Source organism: Rattus norvegicus, chromosome 2 (assembly GCF_036323735.1).
Source record: "Rattus norvegicus strain BN/NHsdMcwi chromosome 2, GRCr8, whole genome shotgun sequence".
Classification (NCBI taxonomy): domain Eukaryota; kingdom Metazoa; phylum Chordata; class Mammalia; order Rodentia; family Muridae; genus Rattus; species Rattus norvegicus.
Genome location: NC_086020.1, coordinates 63,443,523 through 63,456,645, shown reverse-complemented (window position 1 = coordinate 63,456,645; position 13,123 = coordinate 63,443,523). Strand labels below are relative to the sequence as shown.

Genomic DNA, 13,123 nt, shown 5'->3' with positions numbered 1-13,123 from the left:
TCTTTTCCTTCATGGACCAGCTACTTGAACCCCCTGACACTCTCCTACCCCGCATCAGATGGGAGTCATTTATCTTTCTCTGGGCCTGAGCAAGGCTCTGACTTTCTGTCTTTGAGGGATCTCCTGCCTGACCCCTGCCATCTGGTGTTTACTAGTTATTTGCATTCAGCCCTTACCTTTTGCTCATTAAACACCCTCGTTGGCAGCCCTGTGGCTTCCCTGCAACTTTTACAGCTTGGCCTTGGGCACAAGCTGCTTCCCACAGAGCCTGAAGGTACGAAAATCTCAGAACATTCGAAAACAAACAAGTGAAACACTGAAAAGAAGGTCATAAGATTTTCATGCGGAGTTAAAGTGAGTTGTGTGAAGTCTAATGGGGTAGGACTGTAACTCTCTCTTTGAAGTTGTTTTCTTCCTTTTAATGGTACTTAGGGGGATGTTTTTGAAGACTTATACATGGCAAAAAGATAGCTTGGTGGTTAAGTGCACTTAATGTACAGCCGTGAACATGGGCTTGAATTACCTGTGGTCCTGTGTGCGCCTGTGATCTCAGCGCTGTTGGGGGTAGAGAAAAGGGGATCATAGGGGGACATCATGTGTCCTCTGTCACTCTTGACCTTATTCTTTGACGAAGTATCTTCCTGATTCTAGAGAAGTGGCTCTCAGCCTGTGGGTCACAACCCCTTTGTGGGGGTCACATATGAGGTATCCTGCATATCTGATATCTACATTGCGATTCGTAACAGTAGCAAAAATACCATTTAGGATTAGCAACAAAAATAATTTTATGGCTGTGGGTCGCCCCCACATTATGAGGAACTGTACTAAAGGCTCACAGCGTTAGGAAGGTTGAGAAGCACTGCTGTCCTAGAGCTTGTGGGTTTTGGAAGGGTTGAGAACCAGCCGGCCCGTCTCCGGTGTTTTGGTTGCAGCGATGAAAACACGGATAAAAACAGCAAGACCTTTGTCCATTTGGCTCAGTGTCCTCCGGTCAGCGTCTTGAACGGTGCCTGCCACACAGTACACACTTGAGCTAACTTTAGGAATCTTACTTTGCACTGCGTCCTGTCTGTCTGCTCTCCTTCTCTAAATTCCTTCTATTGTTATAGCTTGAAGAAAGCTTTAATGCATACAAGACCCAGCTTTCTCTTTCACAAACCCCTCTTTCATAATTTCTATGGCTATTATATTTCTTTTCCTAGAGGATTTTTCTAAAAGCACTCCTTGTTGGCATTTTAATTGGATTCATGTTGAATTTACAGAAGGGAAATCAGTCACATTTAGTTTAGTTTAGTGTTTTTTGCTTTTCTTTTTTTTTCTATTTTCTTTTTTTCTTTTTCTGAGACAGGGTCTCACGATGTAGCCCTGCCTGGCCTCAAGCTTACTCTATGGACCAGGTGTCGCAAATTCACAGAGATCAACCTGTCTCAGTTCAGGTTGGCCTAGAACTCACTCTGTTGCCCAGGTGGACCTTGAACTTGCGGCGATCTCTTCGCTTTAGCTTCCTAGACACTGAGGATTTAGTATTTAGGCATGAGATACCACACTTCAAGTGTTCAGTCTAAAAGCAAACCAGACCTTTGTCCTAACTTAAACTTTTCCTCTGGGAGCAGGAAAGATGGCAGTTCTCCTGCCTCAGCTTCCAAACTGCGTGCCTTAAAGGCATGAACCACCACTCCCAGAGCCTCTAAGAGTTTTATATCATTATGCATATATAAGAATTGGTAATTTTTACAAATTGTATAATCTGCGACTTATTGAATTTTCACAATATATTATGACTTATTGAATTTTCACAATATATACACATTTGGCTGGTGTACAGGCTGTAGTCCAGGTAATCCAACAGGCTCACAGTAGAGAGACCAAGCGTCTGGTCTTCGTTCAGCAAGGTTGGATGTTTCAGCACTTCCTGGTGCTAGCATTCTAGAGGAGTCCAGGAGAGCTGCTGATCTTGGAATCCCTAAGAAGCAGGTTCTAGTGATGGTGAAGGGATGCCTCGGGAGCTGGGTAGATGAACTTGCCAGTGAGAGTGAAGGCAAAAGGCAAAAGCTTTCTTCGTCCATGTCTTTTTAGCCTCCAGAAGGCAAGGCCCAGATTTAGGACAGATCTTTCTGACTCAAAAAAATCCAAATAAGGAAATTCTATACAGCTGTAAGGGCTATAATATTTTGCATCTCATGAAAAGTCAATAAGTCACAGATTAGACAATTTGTAAAAAGTGTCAATTTAATAGATAAATAATGGTATAAAATTGTATTCGCTCTGGGAGTTGTGTTTCATGCCTTTAAGGCAAACACTTAGGAGGCTAAGTGCAGCTTGGGTTTTAGTTGGTTCTAGATGTAGTCAGATTGACAATCAGAATCAGCCATTGTGAAGCCTTAACCGATGAGAAAGAATCGACTGTTCATAGCAAGGTCAGGTTGGCCATTGAAGCCTTCCTCGAGGGGATGCCTGGTAGAGAAATTCCAGAGCATGAGCTCAGCCAGGTTCCTGGCTTCTCTCTGATGAGAATTCTCTTTCCTTCATTTTTCAGCGTATCTGTAGCCTGACCAGGGGGATCCGTTTAGTGTCTGGAGTTGTTACTGTTCCCTGTCTGCAGTAAAACACCATGCCTAAGGCAACTTATAAAAGAAAGTGTTTAGTCGGCCTTACAGTTCAGAGGACTAGAGTCCATGATAGTGCAGTGATAGGAACATCTGAGAGTCCACATCTCACAAGCAGGAGGCAAAGAGTATACTGGATATGTGTCTATTAAACATCAAGCTCATCCCAAGTGACACACCACCTCCAACAAGGCCACACCTCCTAATCCTTCTCAGACAATTCCAACAACTGAGGACCAAGTATTCAAATAGATGAGCCTATGGGGGGGGGGATTCTCAGTTAAATTGCCACAGTGTTTTTTTTTATTATTATTTTTAATATGTGTACCAACAGTCTATTTGTGTCAACCTGTGCTTTTTCTGGTGACCATGCTCCTTAAAATTCTTACAATCTCTGTTCCAAAATACTAGTTCCAAAAATACTTCCACATTTTTAGTTATTTGTCGAAGCAGCACTCATTAGTATCAATCTGCTAAAGCCGCTATAACAAAACACCAAGGATTTAGTGACTTAAAAGAGGCTAGAAAGCTGAAATCAGGGCAACAGCATGGCTGATTCTGGTGAGGGCTGTCTTCCTGGCTTGTGGAGCTCCTTTTTCATCTTCACATGGCCGAGTGGGACAGGGAGGGAGTAGAGCTAGAGAGAAGGGGACAGGAATCTGTTCCTTAAAACCCCCCAACTTTATGTGTACGCACATGTGGGATTCAATGTAAGCACTCTCTGTCTCTCACATGTGGCATCTTAGCGAGGTTTTCATTGCTGTGAAGAGACACCATGACCAAGGCAACTCTTATAAATAAAAACATTTCATTGGGGCTGGCTTACAGTTTCGGAGGTTCAGTCCATCATCATCATGGTGGGAAGCATGGCAGCGTGCAGGCAGACATGGTGCTAGAGGAGCCCAGAGTTCTACTTCTTGATCCAAATGCAGCAAGGAAGAGGCTATCTCCAAAATGGGGTGGAGCTTGAGCATGGGAGACCTCAACACCCACGTATGCAGTGACGCCCTTCATCCAACAAGGCCATACCTCCTAATAGTGCCACTCCCTATGGCCAAGCATTCAAACACACGAGTCTATGTGGGCTAAACCTATCCAAACCACCACATGTGGGACCCTCTATCTTTCACCTGTGTGTGCCCATGTAGAATCCAGTGTAGGGATTCTCCATCTCTCTTCACCTTATTTTTGAGATGGGGTTTCTCACTGAGTGTGGAGCTTGTCATCTTATCTAGACCAACAGGCCAGTGAGCTCCAGGGATCTTTCTATGTTCTCTATCCACCCAGCACCAAGGTTACAGAAGTGAGCAGCCATACTTGGCTTTTACATGAGATGTAGGTTTGCACAGCAAGCACTTTCCCTTCAGTGCCCTAACTCCTCTGTCTTCCTGCTGTCACATGGTAAGCAGAGAGTGAGAGGGAGTACTGGGATCTCAGCCTATGAACATGGGATGGAAATGTTTTAATCATCCATTCTTGGAATGGCAAACCCGTGGTTCTTTATTGGGAACCCTCAGAGCCAGATGTGGTTTAGAGCTCAGCCTTTGAGGGATCTTTAGAAAGATCGTGTGCTAGCTGTACTGTGTCAGGAAGTACTTCCAGTGGGGTTTGGTATAACTCCTTGTCTTCAAGTAAATTGTCACTGCAGCAGCCCAGTGTAAGACTATTGTAAGGACCAGATAGAGAGAGAGCTCAAGCAGCCCGGCAGTTCAGTTCAGATCAGGCAAAACATGAGTGCCTCATGCCTTGTAGAGCAAACTCCTGGGCCAAAGCTCTCTGGATTGTGGAGTTAGAAACAAATTTGTGGACCTGCCTTAGCAAAAGCCTTGGTGACTCTGAACAGATCTCCTAGAAGTAGGGGTGGGAGAATCAAGCAGGACTGTCCCCCTCCTATCCACTGGTGTGTGTGTGTGTGTGTGTGTGTGTGTGTGTGTGTGTGTCCTTGAGGTTATCCACTTAGAGAATAAACAGCACCTTGCACCTAAAATTGACCCATGTTCCTCACTACACCCCCACCTTCCTTGTGACAGAACCCAGCAAGTCCCATGCTAAGCCTCTTTTCTACTTATCCTTCTTTGCTCCCAGGTGACACAGGACAAAGAACTGACTACATTTGAGACCACACAGGCTGAGCCCTTGAGATGAGATTTGGTAGCCCAGCAGACCACCTCAAAAAAAAAAAAAGCTAAAGAAAAGTATTTCAAGGGACCTCTTAGGGGCCTTCTCTGTTTCCTTCTCTGTGGAGATTGAATAAATACATGGCCACATTGACTGAATATTTGCTCTGCTTGAGAGAACTGGATTTCTTTCAGTAGGAGGTGATTAACCAGATCACAATGGGACAATGCTACTCTTTGAGAGCTTTGTGTTGGGTTTACAAGCCTCCTTGGGGGCAATTAGTATTTTCAGTTACCCAAGCAGTGGTGTTAAAGGCATCAGCAAATTGTTTCTTATACATGAGGGCTGCTGGGACCTGGAAATCCATGGGTTTTAGGATGGATTTGTCCAGGCTCTGCCTCCTGATAAAGTCACATGTAGCTACAAGGTCTATTGTTGTTCAAGTGGGTCCAGGCCGTGCCTAACTATATGAACATCTGATGTGTTAACATATTGGAGTTTCTTCTAGTCCATCAGCTTCTCCTCTCTTACTGGAGTCTGCAGAGTACTATTATGGTGAATTGGACTTACAGATTCCTGGGCACAACCAACTGACTTTTCCCTGAGGAGGTTCCCAGAAAAACTTTAGAAATTTGTTTCTGGTGTACTGATCTCTGGCAGATTTCCAGGATGTTATATTATACTTCCTTGTCAATCTAGTTTATCATAGTCTTTGTTCAAAACAGGGAGAGATTGTGTATCTATCTGTCTGTCTCTGTTTGCCTATCTATCTATCTATCTATCTATCTATCTATCTATCTCTATCAATCATCTATCATCTATCTGTCTTTCAATCATCTACCTATCTATCGATCATCTATCTATTATCTATCTATTTATCATCTATCATCTATCTATCTATCATCTATCTATCAATCATCTATCTTTCAATCATCTATCTACCTACCTATCGATCATCTATCTATCTATATCTATCTATTATCTATCTATTATCTATCTATCTATCTATCTATCTATCTATCTATCTATCTATCTATCTATCCTATAGTCAATGCTGAGGCATCTCTGGGTTGTGCCTTGGCTTCCAAGGCTTTCCTCACAAAGAATGAGAAATACTCCTCACAGGCACACCAGGGCTATTTAAGTGCTGGCAAATCCATCAGAAACACCACTCAGGTCATCTGAGATCTTGTCTTTTTGTCCCCACAATTAGTCATCCCCTGACTTTTAGAAGAAGCCAAACCTCAGAGATAAATCTGGTAAAAATATCATTTGGGATCAAAAATAAGTTCAGCTCCAATGCGCAAATTCCTGAGCCAGCTGCACAGAAGTAGGACACTGTCCAGGAGGTTCTGGTCTTCTAGCTGGAGAGAGCAGTCCATGTAGGGTTATGTTCCCTCCATCACAACCCACCTTGGCTAACTTTCCTCACTCAGTATCAGTTTGCTCATCTGATAAATGGAAATAGTGCATGGGGTTTTGGATGCCTGCACAGTGCCTGGATCTGCTTCAGGGAGGCTCGCTGTCCTGCCGCTGTTCAGGACGGTCAGTGCGCTACCCTCTTAACAAACCACTGCTGGTTCTAAATAAATTGACATTCATTTTTTCCCAATTCTGAAGACCCTGGACCCCAAAGCAAAGAGCCAGCAGGGCCACTCTGCCGCTTGAAGGAACTGGAGAGACCTCTTTCTCCCTTGCCCAGCTACAGGGAACACACACGTTCCTTAGATATCTGTCACTATGGCTGTCTGCTGCCGCCTCTGCCTCACTCCTGTCTGGTTGCCTTCTGCCGTTCTCATAAGTGTGTGTGGCATTGCATGTCAGGAAAACCCGGATGATATAAGCTAAGAATCTGCTCTCATGGTCCTTAACGTCAGTGCAGCTGCAAAGACCCTTCTTCCAAATAATATGACATTCACAGGTTCTAGCAACGAAGACGTGGACATGTGGGAAGCACCACCCCGCCATCCCTATGAGGTAAATACTGTCTCTATGATCATGGTGGTCACTCTGGGAAGACAAGACAACACAGGGCAGAAGTGCTGGCACATCCAGGGTTCTGACAGGTCGTCCTCAGAGGTGACACCCAGAGAAGTGCAGACTGTGGTCTGATTCGGTTGCCTTCCCTTCACTTATATGGCGATTGAGGCAGAAAGATCAGAATCTTGGAATTACCCTCAGTTATGCAGTGAGTTCTAGTCTACCTTGCGCTAAATCGAGAGCCTGTCTCAAATAAAATGAAAAACAAAAATGTATAAACTTAAGATTTATTTATTTTTTATTTTATGTATACAAGTCTTTGCCTGTGTATACATACGTGTGTCATGTGTGGCTGGTCGCTGAGAAGGCCAGAAGGGGACATTGGATCCTATGGAACAGATGGTTGTGAGCTGCCATAGGGGTGCTGGGATCTGAACCCAGGTCTTCTGAAAGAGCAGCAGATGCAGTTAAATCACTGATCCATCTCTCCAGCCAATACATACATACATACATACATACATACATACATACATACATACGTATGTACATATTTATTTATTTTGTTTTCCTTCAACTTTCCCCCCAAGATCTCTTTCAGTGCTGGTCTTGGCAAATACAACCATAGGTGTTTATTTATTTGCAAAGTCTCCCTCCCACTACACCATGCACTGTGCGGGCAGGGAGAACCTCTTTTTATTTGTGCAGGGTCTCCAGGCCCAGGTTTTGTTCCTACCTCCTCCTCATGTTGAGAACAGAAATAGCACTTCACTGATTTCTGCCCAGGCAGGCATGAGAAGCATTTGCTGAAGGATGCGTATTTTACTGACAATTTCATGGAGGAAGACAGGAGCACAGCTTCCTCAGAATCCTACTGGAAACGGTTTTTGATTCTCTTGCCCAGAGTTCTATATTCCTGCCAGCTGCTCTTATCTCCCCCCATCCTTCTCATTTCCACAGCCTCTTAAGACAGAAAAAAAGAGGAGGAAAAATCAGCATTCCAGTGCTGCCCTGGATTTGTACAGCCTCTGAGCCAAGCAAATGTCCACCTGCCGTTACTCCTTAAAATTCCTGAAAGGTGCCAGCTCTATAGCAGTCATGGGAGGGTGGACTTAGTTCATTACACTGCCCCAGGGGATCAATACTGCCCCCTAGAGGGCCTTAGAGTGTAAATGGTGGATGACAGAATTAATGAAAGGTGAAGCCTGAACGAGCTGGAGGGGATGCTTGGGAGAGGCAGGTGTTCTTTCACAGCACCTGTTGTTTGTCACTTTAAAATAGGGACTTTCTATGTGGCTCAGATTGGTCTCAAATTCATGATCCTCCTGCCCCAGCCTCCCAAATATTGGGACCTCTGGTGTGTGCTACTGCACTTAGCTTCCTCGCGCTTCTTAACTGAACCCAAAGTACCTTTCATCTCCAGACCCATAAATTCTGGACTCCCCTGACCCATGAGTGCTGGCCAATAGAACACCTAATGGTTTCAGAATCAACGAATACCCTTCTATCCTGTGGTGGTAGTAGTGATGGGGACTTCTACCCATCTCTCACAAATGGCCATGGTGTTCTTGATGACCTGAAGGTTCCGTTGTCACCATAGCATCCTTGAACCCCAGGTCACAGATCTGACCTCACTGCATCAGTTTGCAGAACATGGCTGGAGGTTACAACTTGAGCCCAATACTGAGTGTTTTAGTTTTTGTTGTTTGTTTGTTTTTGTTTTCTCCTATTGCCATCAAAAAACCACCAAATACTGAGGCAACTTATAAAAGAAAGGGTTTAACATGGAGGAACTCTTTGTTCCAAAGGGTTTGAGTTCATGACAGCGTGGTGGGGAGCATGGCAGCAGGCAGGCGGGCAGGCAGGCATGACACTGAAGCAATCACTGAGAACTCACATATGGTCCACAAGCATGGATCACTAATTAAGAATAGCATGGGCTTTTGAAATCTCAAAGCCTGCTTCCAGTCCAACACTTCCTCCGACAAGGCCACACCTCCCAATCCTTCCCAAACAGTTCTACCAACTGAGGACCAAGTATTCTAGCCTATGAGCATTCCCATTTAAACTACCACACCGAGCTTAACTCACCTGAGGTCTAATCTTCTCCTTGCATGGAACTGGTCCTTTATTAAGAATGACCTGAACCACTCCCACCTCCAACATACACACACAAGATCCTTCCTATCTCAAACTAGATATTATGAAATAATTAAAAATAACTTTCAAAAATTAAAAACAGAATGGAATGGGCATTGGAAATGCTGTCAGACAACAAAAGTATCGTGTTGTACGAAGCTGGGGAAATGCTTAGTAGAATGCTAAATCACCTGGAATTCTTGCTCTCTGACATAGCCTAGGCTAAGTCAGGCAGTGCTTGTGTTAAGTCACTCTTACTAATGGGCTGGGCTGGGTAGCTCATGTATTTAGACCCAGAGGCCAGCTGGTCTGCACAGTGAGTTAGTTTCAGGCCAGCTAAGTCTACATAGTGAGATCCTATCTCAAAAAACCTGTCTTATTCATCATGGAGGGTCTTATGAAATCCCACCCATATTTGAAACGTGATTGACAGTTGCTAACTTCTGGGGGAAGAAGGACATCAGTTTTCTTTAAGGAGGCAGGCATCCTCTTGGTCTTGTCAGACTTTTGCCCGTGTGCCTTTGCAGAAAAGTAATGTTGTTTTGAGTTGGGGAGTATATTTCTAGTCTACTTTCTAGACTGTTCCTCTGCCACTGAGCCAATACTGGATGCTGGGTGGTAACGGAATGAAGTCCCTGAAGCTGCTTCGTGGTACAGGGAGACCTCTGGAATGCCTGTGTTCCAAGCCAAGGAGCCTGTTGACCTGGGGACCTAGTGAGGATTCTCTGGACACTGGTGTCACTCCAGGGTCACAATCCAGGGCCAGCCTTTGTCTCCTTCCTCGTTTCCTAGGATGGCCTTGCAGGAGATGGGAGTTGTCAGCGTTTGATATGAATCCAGATTTTATCAGATTGACTATTTTGGCACCACAGGGAGAAAGGGAGAGTGGGACTGGGTGGGAACCATCCACTAAATACTCACAGTTTTACATAATAATTCCATTTATTCCTCATGACATAACAGCGTGAGCCATTATTAACCCCTTATTAAGGTTGAGAGACCAGGGCCTAGGAAGCTAGGAGCTTACGCCACCACCAAGAACACCTGCAGCCCTGAGCCATCTGCTTCCAGGCCTCAGGCTTTGGTTTGTAGTAGGTCTTCAGGTCAGAGGGGATGGTTGTGTTTGCTTGGACTGCTTTCAGGGGTCGATGAACCTGAGCTGTTTGGAGCTTGGTGCTGTTTGGCGTTTATTCGCACCATACACATTGAAGTGTGCTGCCCATGGGAACGGAAGTAGCGTTCATGAGTTTCATTTCCTGCTTGTGCGATACAGTGCCCTGACAAACAGAAATTAAGGAAGGGTTTGTTTTGGCTCACGGTTCCAAGGGCACAGTCCATCGTGATGGGGATGTCTTGGCCAGTGGGGCTGGATGCAGCTGACCACACTGTCTCTGTAGTCAGGATGAAGGGGGGGAGATGAATGCTGGTGCCCACCTCGCTTCTTTCTATGCTGTCTGGGGCCATGCAGCCCATGGAATGGTGCTGCCCACATTCAGAGTAGGCCTTTCTACCTCTGTTCACCTAATCTAGAGAGTCTACCACAGATGAGCGCCCGAGGCTTGCCTCCGAGGTGAGTTTAGATTGTGTTAGGTAGTTTGGAGTGCTGCACATGCTGTGCAGAGGATTTATATCTTGGTAAGAGAGTAACATGTGCATATAAGCCATACTTCTCGCTGTGTTAAGAATGCAGCAGAAGGGACACGGGAGAAATCCAGAACTGAGGAAGGACGATGGGTGGGTGAGGGGTCAGTTCAGAAATGCTTTTCAGAGATGGCAGGTTTTGAGCTGGAGTTGGAAGGCAGAGAGGCGTGAAATAGCATGCAGTGTGCAAGAATTCACATGGTTCATGATAGCTATAATCTAGGGGCAAAGGGCAGAGCGGAGAGCTCAGATGTGTGCCCGGTGAGAATGAAGACTGGGTAATCCCTCCCCTGCATATCCAGACCAGTGTTTGGCAGTTTTCGTTACCTCCAGTCACATCTGTTCAGAAATGATTAAATGGAAAATTTCGGAAAGGCGTTTTCTGCTGTCACAGCAGCTTAGAGGACCCACGGTAGGATTTTGAGATCAGCTGCGTGTGATAGAAAAACCACCTCTTGGCTTCTGAGTAGAGAACAGCCTGGGTGGGAGATGAGCCTGCAGCAATGGAGAAGTGATTCATAAAGTTTATGTTGTACTTTGTTCTGAATAGAGTGATGAAAACGTACACTGTCTTGCTCCAAACCTGAACCATCTCTTAGTCCAGTGTATCCCTGCTGTGCACATTAGTCCAGTGTATCCCTGCTGCTGTGCACATTAGTCCAGTGTATCCCTGCTGCTGTGCACATTAGTCCAGTGTATCCCTGCTGCTGTGCACATTAGTCCAGTGTATCCCTGCTGCTGTGCACATTAGTCCAGTGTATCCCTGCTGCTGTGCACATTAGTCCAGTGTATCCCTGCTGCTGTGCACATTAGTCCAGTGTATCCCTGCTGTGCACATTAGTCCAGTGTATCCATGTTGCTGTGCACATTAGTCCAGTGTATCCCTGCTGCTGTGCACATTAGTCCAGTGTATCCCTGCTGTGCACACTGCCCATGTTTTCCTGGCTCGTTTCAGTTCTCAGATCCACAGTCTCCATATTGCAGTACTTGTGTAAAGTCACTAATACTATTGAATAATGGGTGGGATGGGAGAGTGCTTGCATTTAGTCCTAGCATTTGGGAGGCAGAGGCCAGCCTAGTCTACTTAGTAAGTTCCAGGCCAGCCGAGACTGCACTGTGAGATTCTTTCTCTAAAAAGGGAGGAGCTTATAAAATCCACCCTATCTGAAACATGATTGGCAGTTGGTGGCTGCTTGAAGAGGGAGAGTTATTTTATCCCAGGATGCAGGCACTATCCATGTTCCTGTGGATGTTCCCACACCCACGCACATACAGGTGGCACTAAGTAGGTGTTAAATTAAAAAGAAAGGAAGCACATGAAATTGGGAAGGAAACGTAGTAGCAGAAATGGGTAAGGAAGGGTGGGAATGGGGGATGGACTTGATTAAAACACATTATTTGCATGTAGCATAAATATTCAATAAAATATTTTTTTAAAATAATAGGTCTGTTGTGTTACAAAACTTTTCCTGGGGAGATGTTACACACCCCAAATAGGGAGCCCACAACAGACCAAAGTATGGATACCACCAAAGTTCACCTTGGTGAACCAATGAGTTCTATTGGGGTGACTTAAAAGAGTATGGGTGAGGGGTTATTTACAGGAGCAGAAGTTACTTAAAGACAGCTGTATCACCAAAGTCCCCCCAGCATGGGTGATAACTCACAAAGCTGGGAACCTGGAGTGCACTGCTCAACCTACAGAACCACTCAGCAGGGTGAAAACTGTCTGCTCTAAGTGACTTGGTGGGTGTAACCTTTCCTAGGCACTGGTCTAATCTTAGAGTCTCGGAGTCTTCTTTACAGCTTGGCATTCTTTTGTAGCTTGGTTTGTCTGAGAGGGACTCTCAGCATTTCTCAGACTAGCAAAGCAGGAAAGAAGAGTCTCAGGCAAGCCGAGCTGCAAAGAAGATTCCAAGACCAGACCCGTTGCCTGAAAGAGGTTTAGATCGACCAAGGCACCTGGAAAGGACACTTCAATGTGTTGAGCTGTCTGCAGGCTGTAGTGTGCCCTAGCTTCCCAGCTTTGTGAACTGTCACCCATGCTGGAGTGGGCTTTTGAGCAATTTCTGCCCCTGTAAGTAACCCCAGTAAAACTCGTGCTTTACCAAGTTGGACTCTGGTGGTCTTTGTACTTTTTTCTATCATGGGCTCCCTACCTGGAGTGAGATGTGTGTGTTGTGTCTCCCCAGGAGAAGTTTTGTCACACAACAAGGCCCCAAACATAAAAGTAATGAGGCTGGCAGGGCAAATATGCCAAAGTCATAAAATGGGAGCATAGAGTACAACCATGGGGAAGGAGCTATTGGGGAAAGCATGCTCTGTACAGGGCTTGATACTCACCCAGTGTTGAGCATTCACTGGGAGTTTGGGTGGGAATTACCCACAGGTAAGCTGATATAGATGTCACCCCAAAAGCTTGGAGAAGCGCTGTACGACGTTTTACCAGTCAGTTCCCTGTGATAGAAAAAACACCTCTTGACTTTCAAGGAGTTGAAGATGAGGCTACAGCAATGGAGGAGGGACTTACTGAAACTGAGGGATAGCTGCATGAGGTAGGAGGGGATGAGACTTGAGGGGATGTGATGTGAGCCAACATTCCACACTGGGATGGGGGATGGGCCCCGAGGGAGTAAGCGAGC

The 13,123-nt window shown here is 45.4% G+C and overlaps 1 protein-coding gene across 5 annotated transcripts in view; it reads left to right on the top strand.

Moving 5' to 3' along the window:
* Positions 1–13,123, top strand: part of Pdzd2 (PDZ domain containing 2) — a 385,871-nt gene that overhangs the window by 40,875 nt on the left and 331,873 nt on the right. The gene's annotated exons all lie outside the window — the stretch shown is intronic.